Source organism: Polistes fuscatus, unplaced genomic scaffold (genome assembly GCF_010416935.1).
Source record: "Polistes fuscatus isolate 324 unplaced genomic scaffold, CU_Pfus_HIC Scaffold9, whole genome shotgun sequence".
Classification (NCBI taxonomy): Eukaryota; Metazoa; Arthropoda; class Insecta; order Hymenoptera; family Vespidae; genus Polistes; species Polistes fuscatus.
In genome coordinates this window covers 249,620-260,924 of record NW_025113173.1, presented here as the reverse complement: position 1 = coordinate 260,924, position 11,305 = coordinate 249,620, and the positions used below count along the sequence as shown (strand labels likewise).

General features: G+C 27.4%; 1 long non-coding RNA gene across 1 annotated transcript; it reads right to left on the bottom strand.

Moving 5' to 3' along the window:
- Positions 1–2,327: 2,327 nt before the first annotated feature.
- Positions 2,328–2,970, bottom strand: LOC122525672. Its single transcript, XR_006305860.1, has 3 exons — positions 2,838–2,970; positions 2,482–2,581; positions 2,328–2,403 (listed from the first exon to the last, which is right to left on the bottom strand). It is a non-coding gene; the product is annotated as an uncharacterized LOC122525672 (long non-coding RNA).
- Positions 2,971–11,305: the final 8,335 nt, after the last annotated feature.

Below are 11,305 nucleotides of genomic sequence, written 5' to 3'. Positions count from 1 at the left end.
AAATCTCTCATAGAAAAAACAGAGTATATTTATTAATTTATATATTCAATTTTATAGAGGATTCATTTTAGGAATTGATAATTGAATTTTTTCAAATCCATTCCCGATTTAATCATCAAGCTCGTTGCGTGTAGTTCATTTTATTATCGAATTTCATAATATTTCCAAAGTCCATTTTGACAGATTAATGTATAATTCATTATACGTAAGCAACCTATAGGCTGTGGTTTCATCATATCGTAACGGTCTGCATTATCATACAATCCTAAAATAATCATACGTAAAATAATTTTGCTGATCTACATGTTACCGGAATCGTGGAAAATCAAACAATGTTTAGAAATACCTCGGCATTGTTTCAATGCAAAAGCGTTTTCGACAATGTAGGAAATGTCTTCATCTCTCACATTTCCTAAAAATCTTGAGATTGCCAAATGGAAACCGGTAAAGTAAGAAAAAAGATAGAAAATATTTCTAAACCTGTTCTAAATCGTTCCTAAACCTGTTTATCTTCCGCTACCGATAAGGAACAGTGGACCCTACATAATAACACACCAGCATGACTAGTTTCAGTTTATAGAGGTACGCACAACTCTCAACAACCCGTTACATGCTCTCTTTTGTGTGTATGTGTGTGTGGTGACGTGGTTTGAATGTAGAGGGTATGTGTGTGTACCTGTTGTCCGATAATGTATTCTTTTCAATATTGCCTAAATAGCATTTGGTGTTTATAGAATGTCTATTATTCTGTTCAATACTTAGGAAAGTCCGTAAAAATTCTTGTTTCCTACATTGTCGAAAAATACTTTGCATTGTGGATAATACCGAGGTATTGCTACACCTGCTGATTTCCACTATTCAATCACATATATATATAAATTAATTTTATAATATAATAATTTAATAATAATTTTAATTTAATATAATAATTAATTTATATGTATATATATCTAAATACGTTAAAAATAATGATTTTGTTGTTATATTTTGTATGAATATTTTGCTCACCTTTCAACTCATTTGTTGCCATTGCCTCGTTGCCGTATAATTGAAGTATCGGTACGTTGGGAAATATTTGTGAAATAGATCTTCTTCTGAACATTCGAAACATAATTACTATTATCACCTGGATCCCAAAACCTATCGTGTGCTTTTTTAAATGATTTTCTCTTTGAATTCTTTCATCTTTCTTATTCATTGAGAATAATTTTCTAAGATTCGAATCCAACTTTGCATATCCAGTGCCATTTAATAAAATAGCAACGCAATCCACACGTGTTGCCATACGTGTGAATTATAGTTAGAATTACAAATTGATAACTCATCTAACCTAGACCCAAATAGATGTTTTTCCATTTGGAAACCTAAATAATAATAAATAATCATTAATTTAAATTTATACTTATAAAAATGAAGCCATATGTATTATCGAGAAACTCTATTAAATATTAAATATATTACCAGTTTTGTAAAGATAGAGCTAATTTTGATAGACAGCTGGTTGCAATGTCGTAAATAAAATATACAGCCTGACGTAGGAAAATCGTCATTGATAATTGGTTCGAATACGGTTTTCAGTTGATCGGCGTTACTCAATGAATTGTCAAACAAACATTTCAATTCTTCGCAATATATTCCTTTATGCCAAGGATGTTTATTAAAAGTAATCGTAGAGCGTCTGTAGATTGGATATTTCGGGAAAAAAAATACTCGAAATTGAGTTTTAGTACACCATAAAAAAAAAGTGTTTTATAAGATCGAGATACAATTTGGTGGTAGAGATTCACAATAACATCCTTAAAAGAAAAAAAAAGAAACACAATAAATGAAAATATTCAAAAAAATAATATTCCCTATTAATCGATATATAAATGTATAAGATTAAATGTTTACCTTCTGGAAGTTTTTTTTCGTATTCAATACCGCAAAAACATATGTAAGGAAGGTTTAACTTGGCAACAGTCTATAAATTGTGTTTTCCAAGATTCCCAACTATCAAGGCATGGACTTGATTGCTGTTTCATTAGACACGAGGAACCCCTCCTTTTGCTTCTTCTTTGGCAATTTCTGACCAAAGTCTATAATAAGAAATACATTTTTATAAATGTGCATGAAATTCTATTGTATTTATATAAATGTATCTATCGTATATTAATTATTAAATATTAGATTACAAAATAAATAGCTATATATTATAAATGTTTGTTATATTACTGTACCTACAACTTGAGATGCATTGTACAAATCTATTCCATTCAAAAATTCAAAAATATCCGCACAACTCGTCCCTGTTTAAATTTGCCGTCAGTCATTTCTCCAGCATTATTAACCATTACAAAATATGATACTTGTATTTGCCAAGATTCTTCCAATATGGAGTAGTCCTCCGGCAATTAGGTTTAGCTAATTGCGAGAAAGGTAAAAGGTTTAATTCAAATAAATCAAAACACGAAGTAGTGTTGCCAATAAAAATTCCAATACTTTATAGACTCGTCAGGGAAAAGCCTTGCAGCATAAAAATCCTGGTTGATATTAGTTTATATTTAAATCCGCCATTGCTAGCTGTTTGTAGAATATAAGACTGAAAGCAATTTGAAATTAATGAGATAGGAAAGGATAGATAATCAATCGACACAATTTTACGCGATATAAACACTTGCCTCGGCATAAAAACTCTCACGAAGTTGAGAGAAAAGCCGGGGCAAGCGAAAGCTTTATTCAAACAAATAATACAATAAGTATTATTTGTTTATTATATGGACAGTTAAGGAAAGAACGCAAGCACTAATTTCGTCGCGAGGGACCTCTTTTCTCCTTACGCTAGAAATTTCTCTTACCTTTGATTTCGCAGCAACTATTCAAGATACCGCAATCTACCTAAACACGTTATCAGTCCTACAAATAAGCGTTATACTCGACACAAACAACCTCAACTTGGATGTAGCCTGAGCCGAAGCAATTCTATCCTACGTTGGTAGCCGACAAGCACTGTAAAGAAACACCGTTACTCTCAGTAGAAGGAATGGTTGTAGCCTTGCAGCTACAACCCTCGAATGGATGTGATCTTGCACAATCTCTAAATGATTGTAGCTGCAAGGCTACAATCCTCGAATGATTGTGACCTTGCACAATCTGTAAATGGTTGTAGCCTTGCAGCTACAACCCTCGAATCGTTATGACCTTGCACAATCTCTAAATGGTTGTAGTTGCAAGGCTACAACCCTCGAAGAGTGTGACCTTGCACAATCTCTAAATGGTTGTAGCTGCAAGGCTAATCCTCGAATGGTTGTGACCTTGCACAATATCTAAATGGTTGTAGCCTTGCAGCTACAACCCTCGATGGATGTGTCTCTGCACAACCCTTAAACTCACACGTTGGTAGCTTGGAAGAGCACCACAAAAAACACCACAAATAACACCACAGCTGTCATTTAGATAAGGCCATATGGCGTTGCTCTCTTTTCAGAAACGAAAACTTTTTCCTCGCTTTCCGGATTTGGACTACTGCGAGACCAAGGCCCCACGCACGCATCTCCCCTCCCATATACCTCAAGACGTACTCGCATGTATCTTGCGTGCTAAGGCGGTCCTATATGTATTTCTAAGGCCCCCGAGCGCTTTCACAACTTAACTAAGACCATCGTGGCCGATCCTATTTAGGGTGTGATACTAACCAATCTAATGTCTCAACGCCGTCGCTATCTAACCTATTCGGCGCGCAATACAAATCGGTCAAGTGCCCTAATTTCACCGAACACTAGCAATTCCTAGGCATTGTCAACAATGCAAAGCGCTTTTAGACAAAGTCGGAAACCAAAGAATTTTTACAGACTTTTCCTAAGCATTGAACATAATACTTTGAATGTGTGTGTATGTGTGTGTGTGTGTGTATGAAAATGGGTCATGGGTTGTTTGTGGGAGGGGGGGGTTCATATCGAATATTATTATTAATTATTAAAATTATTATTAATTTTGAAATCAACTGAGAAACTCAGGAAAACTTTGATGATGATACGAAGAAACCACCAAATACTCTTTCCCTGTGGAACTTTCTTAAGAAATAAAAGAAAAGAATGAGAAACCTTTGTGATGAATGTAAAAAGAAAAAGAAAAAGAAAAAAGGAAAGTAAGGAAGGAAGGAAGGAAGGAAGGAAGGGGCAGGTAGAAGAAAGTAAGGAAGGAAATGTTTATATGTTCGTGAAAAAACGACAACGAGAGTTAGGAATAGGACAGGTGAATCCGTTTGGTCGAATTGCTTTTTGTTTTTTTTTTTCCTTTTTTTTTTTTTAAATAAAAACGAGAAAATACGTAATACGTTTTGAATTTGTAATTTGTTATAATTGAATAATTAAAATTCAAAGATGTGGGCACAAGTTTGTTTAAATTACTTTAAAGTAAATAATAAACGTGAGCTTTTTAATTCATCGTAGAAATAATATCTCGAACTTTTTTTTTATGATAGATCCAATTTTATTATTCGAATATCAGAATTTAAGTTACAAAAAAAATGAACTTTGTAAAACGTATCTTGCGCGAAAAGTAGGATAAGCGATCGTAAAAGTCTTTAAAAAGGACTTTCCTCAAATTGATAGAGTTTTCTCGAACGACGTAGTCGATTCTTGACTTCGGATTTTGTTTTCTTCTTTTTCTTTTTCTTTCTTTGCCGATAGGAGAGAATCTCTTGCGCTTCGGCCATCATAAGCCGCAAGTAAAATTGGAGATCCCAAAGTTTTCTGCTGAAATCCGCCGAGCACATAAGACTTTTTACGATCGTAATTAAAGAAAATCGTAGAGGCTTTTATAGTGAACCAGCATCGATGAGAAAAAAAAATCCGATCATTTCTTCTTTTTATTCCTGTTTTATAGGAAATGGTATTTTTCTTCTATTGTTTTTTTTTTTTTTTGGTATTTATAAGAAACAAAATTTTCGTTAAAGAAATACGACGAATATTAATTAAAAAAAAAAATTACGCGTGTGTGTGTGTTTATTTATTTAGATTTTAAATAAAAATTTTATATATTTGATATATCTTTTTAAAAAGTACAAACATTTGATTATCTCGCAATCAGATATTTTATTTTGAAATATTCTCATCGTGAATGTAACCAATTAACCATTAAATGAAGTTTGTATTATGATACGTAATACCTGATTTTTAAAAGCTTTTTTTTTTACCCCAATAAAACTTACATTAAAAAACGGAAAGATTGAATAATATTCGTACGTCGTTAAATAACTTATTGTTAGTAAAAAAAAAAAAAAAACCAATACTTTTAAACACCGTCAAATACGATAGAGAGTTTAATTTTCAATGAAAGAATAGAAACAATTAAACACACTTAAATGTTAAAAATTATATTTCGCATAATTTTAACGACTATAATTTAAATGGTGTTTTACATTAAAAACAATTACTCTAAAAATAATAAAAAATATTCCATTAATTCATTCATCGGGAGTGGATATAAAATTAATTAATTTTTGTATAAATTATAATTAATTAAAAAAAAATTAAATTAAAAATTAAAAAAAATAAATTAAGTAATAATTTAATTTGTATAATTATAATTATTTTTGTATTTAAATAAATGAACTAAAAAAAATTAGAAAAATTTCATAGAAATGGGAACAGGGAAGATAATCCACTTGGTGTTTTCTCGTGCATAGGATCCCGTGAGAAAGACAGGACAACGATTTATTCGCGATGTTGACCTTTATAAATACGAGAGAAGAGAATATTGCAAGAGAAAGAGAAAGAGAGAGAAAAAAGTATAGTTGGTGTTCTCTATGGTTTTTATTTTAAGCCGTTTTCACCGAGACTTTCGCGAAGTATTTTTCCGTCGTAACAAAAACGTGTCACCGACATACGCCGGAAAATCTTCAAAACACACACACACACAGAGGCACCTAACAACGCGAGAAAAATGTAAATCGCAGTAGTGGTGGGTAGAGAGGATAGTCTAAAAGCTCATTGGTGAAATAGATTCCGTAGTATTACTTATTTTTCATTCTGTTTTTTTTTTCACATAAGATGGCCTATTGTTTCATTTTAATTGGTTTATTCAACGAGTTTTAAAGAACAGAGTAATAGCATGTTAAGTTGTGTGTATATGTGTGTGTGTGGTGTCACGAATTTTTCGTATAGACGCAACATCTTTTTTTCGAGACACATAGAAAGAATTGTATAAACAATTTGTCTTGTAATTTTCACATTGACAAATAATTTCGATGTAAGTAATATATTCAACGTATTATTTTTTAATTTTTTTGTTTGTTTTCCCCCCACCATCATTTCATCGGACATCTGCAGTTTTTAAAATTGATTAAATTTTTAAATTGACAAAATATTTTAATAATAAGTTTCTTGTAATAATAAATTTCAAAGTGTATCCTCTCGAATTTTTTTTTTGATTTTATCTTCGTATTCTCGACGCAATAATAATTTTCCACTGATTCAAATAAATATCGCAATTATTTTTGTTTTTATTCTTCTGTCTGTTGTTTAACTTTCAAACGTACGCGAGTATTGCTAGATATATGTCGATTTAATATTCAAATAATTATGCGATATTTTTTTACATTCATCTATAGATAAAAAATGAAGAAACTTTTTCTCAATCCAGTATAAAATGAGTCATAAAAAAAATGAATAAATTTATTGAAAATATTATTTGACAAAATTTGTTGCTTATTCGGTGTTGGTTACAAAACAAATTATTGTTAAATATTTTTAAATAATTAAATAATAAAAATTTTAAAAATAAATTAAATTTAAAAATTAAATAATTAAAATTAAAAAATATTGTTAAATAATAATAAAAATAATAATAATATAAAAAATAATAATAAAATATGTTGATTTTCATTCATTTTTGTTTATTTGTATAAATACAAAATTTCATTTTATATTAAATAGAATTTTGTGTGTGAATCCAAAGAAAATTGTAATCGATTAATAAAAAGTCTTGACACCGTGAGACATTCATCGCTGAAGAATGCGAAATATAAGCGTTCAAGGCTTATCACTAAACATAAATATCCGTTAAGCCCCGAGGTTCATGCTAGTTCAGAAGAATAATGTGTGTTCCTACGTGTTGTTAGAGTTTATCTTTTGAATTTTTCAACGTGCCAGATTTAAACAACCGATGATCATATTTATATTGGAAAATATTTATCAATCAATTTATTTACATTTTATTATAGTGTATATCCCATTTTATTATATTGATTATGAGTGAATTATTTTATTTTTTTTTATTTTATTTTAAATTGAAAATACAAAAATAAACAATTAATTTTTTTATATTTATTAGTGCATACTCCTATTTATATTATAATTGATTTATAAGTAAGTCATTTTATTTTTTTTTAGTTTATTTTAAATTGAATATAAAATAAATTTATTTATTTATTTATTAGTGCATTATAATTGATTTATAAGTATAAGTCATTTTATTTTTTTTTAGTTTATTTTAAATTGAATATAAAAATAATTAATTATTTACATTTTATTAGTGTATACCCCCATTTATATTATAATTGATTTATAACTTGATCATTTTATTGTTTTTTTAGTTTTTTTATATTGAATATAAAATAATAATTTATTTATTTACATTTTTAGTGCATTTTTTTTTTATAAAAATTATACATTTATTATTTATTATTATAAATATTATTATAGTATTTAAAATTATACATTTATTAATGCATTATAGTTGACTTATATAAGTATAAGTCATTTTTTTTCTTTTTAGTTTATTTTAAATTGAATACAAAAAGAAAAAACAATTAATTTGTAACTTTTTAAATAATAATTAAAGAGACATGTTTTTTAATATCTATAATTAGAAGTAACTCGTAAAGTCGAACAAGAAATAGAAAAAAAAAAAAATAAGAAAAAAAGCGATAACGGGAAAGGAAAAATTTTAATTAAAAATTTCAAACCGGTTTTATTCGATCCGTCGTGTGGTTATTTCTCAGTGGTAGGCAAAACGTTTATGAAAGATTCTGCACGATAACGTGACCTTTCTTCTTATTCCATTTAATTGTAAGTTCTGTTTCTTTCGTTTTATTTAACCGAGTCAGTTGCAAATAGATCGTTGGAAAATAAACGACGTTTATTATCAACCAAAGTTTTGTACTTTTCATTTTTTCCATTTCTTGATACGTTGTTGAGAGTATTTCAATTATTTCGAGCAAACGTTAATTAAAATCTCTCCATTAATTGAATACAATTCGAAATACCTTTTAGTCAAGAGAATTTAACTCAATTTTATATTATAAAATTAGTTTCTTCAATTTTCAAACATTAAGCTTGAAATAATGCATGAAAAATATTATTTTTTCCATTTTGTTTCTCTATATCTTTATTATATGTATTATTTCATTATAAATATAATATTTTCGATTATTTTTGTAGAACGTACCTTTATCATTTGTTTGCATATATAAAATATATTTATTATTGTATATTAAATTTTATTAATATATTTATATATTATTTTATTTTAATTTTTTAATATTTATATTTATATAACACATATTATAATTTTATTTTAATTATTTTAATATTATTATATTATTATTTTTTCGTAAAATATATATATATATATATAATAAGTTATTTAAATCACAAACATTAATTGTGTAACCAAATATTATAAAGATCAACTAATTTTAAAGATACACTGTAACAACCATCAAATGGTAGGCATCGATTTATATTCATTCGATTATGTCAGTTCATACTAGGAGAGTCAACATTTAATACGTAAACTTTTGTGATTTAGATTAGCATCACATATGTTATATGTATGTTACACGTATATGCATTCATATATGCATAAATATATGCATACATACATATATATGTATACATGAATAAATATATATGTATATATATATATATATATGTATGTACATTTCCCGAATTTGGGAGAGTCGTGCTCTGGACAACAAACATCCTCGTTAATAAATCGGTGTATTTTATATGCGAAACTATGTTATTGTGACAGCTGTCGAGTGCAGACACGCGTTAAGCATACGCGTGGTGGTTGGTCGCGTGCTGGATTCCTCTTGTGTTACTCTTTGCAGCAAACCCACCAATTTCAAACTTCTTTTTAACGTTTAAAACGAGATATCGAACTGGGAAATACGTACACATCAAAATATTCATATTTTAAAATAAATAAATAAATAAATAAATAAAATTAGAAAAAAAGGAATATCTTTTTTTCTTTTTTTTTTTTTTAATTAACGAGAACGATCTTTCGAGAACGGATGATTATTTTTTTTTGCGAGTAGCTTTTAAACGAACAGTAAATGTCAGATAAATGGAATGATCTGGTATCGCCTCGAGAAAAAAACGTTTTCGCGAAATTTATCAAAATAGGTGTATTACATTTTTGAAACGATTTAAATAAATAAAAAAAAAAAAAGAAATGTGTTTTATATAAAATTCGACACGATACATGTGAATCCAATCGACGTTATTTAGATCGTCATGTATTATATATGCGTACGATACGTATAAAAATAGAAATGTAAATTATAGAACGTTTTATCCGATCCTCCTATTGGAGAAAATCTTCCACGAATAAGAATAATTTTAAATTTCTTTTTTTTTTTTTTTATCGAATTATATATACATCGGCTTGCTATGAAAGAAAACTATACGAAGATAGAACGAATAAGGAAAAGATGCTAGTCGTGTTGGTTCGAGAAAAAGTAGGATAAAGAATAATATAAGAAAAAACAAAAAAAGAAAAAAAAAAAGAAAAAAAGAGATCAAATATCTTACCAACTTTTCGATACGTATTTACGAAGAAAATAAAAAGAAAAGAAAAAATAGCACAGTAGGCGGTGGGGGAGGGGAGGGGAGGAGGATATTTTATAGAAGTAATTTTATGAATATTGGATAGTAAGAAGAAACTTTTTAGGATCTTCCAAGTCTATACTGGCAACCATCCTATAACATGAAAATCCCGTAGTGTTATAAGGAAGGTTTCTTATATGAGCACAAAACATTACTTTATCAAATCAAAAACTAATGCATACGTGTGTTCGAGTTATTTTGTAAAATTTGTTAATTCGTTAAATGGCTAACTGAACCTTTAAATAAACTCTACTGATTTATTTAAATACGAATAAAGACAGAATTATTTAATTTTAACTAAATAATAATAATTAAAATAAATAATAAAATATATTAATTAAAATATATATTAAATAATGAAAATTATTAATAATAATAATAATAATAATATAATAATAATAATAATAATATATACGAGATGAGTAGTTTTATAAAAGATAAGATTAAAATTTGATTCTAAATATAAGAAAAATATTCATCATTTTTATTTCAATGTACCGAGTTCTGTTAGTCGTGTTGTTTTTTGATTTTGAACGTATTCGTACTTTAATTATTCACCTTTCGTTAATTCATACGAGTAGATATTTTTTTTTAAATTAATAATTTTAATCTATAATAAAATGTTATTTATATGTTTTTCTAATAACACTTATTGTTAATTATTTCGCGTAAATCCTAAGGTTTACACAGATTTAATTGAAGTATAACATTTAAATCTGACGTATTATTTTCACATGATTTATTTTCTGAAATATAAAAAATATAAAAAAAAAGAAATACAAAAGCTCTCTAGCAATTACCTCATTTTGATGAAAAACCGTGCTTATATTTTTAAAATGAAAAAATAGTATGTTAACTTTTTTACATATTCTTACAGTCTTTGATAGAAACCTTCTTTAAAACATTACAAACTTTGATCTTTTGTACGAACCACTATCGAGATATTAAATTTCAAAGTTAATGTATATCTTACGTTACATGTGCCATCAGATCGGTCTTTGTAAATATGTAGTGTCATATCAGTTTTGTAACCTAATATTTCAATAATGGTTTATGGGGAAAGACACAAGTGTTAGTAGTATTTTAACTGTAAAAATATGTAATCAAGAAAATACAGTTTTATATAAAAATTATTATTCGTTATCTAAACAGGATTCTTTTAAATTATAGTTTAACAAATAATATTTATTATCACGAGATGAGTTAGATTGCAAAAGTTCCTTTGAAATATTTTATTTTTTTATATTTTTATAATACTCGAACTAATAATTATTTATCTATAATAAAATATATATTATTTTATTATTTTAATATATGTATTAATATATATAATGTATTATATAATAACATATTAATTTATTATATATATTAAAATAATAAAATACGAATATTAAATTTATTTATTTGTTTATTTTGACCTAGCAAAA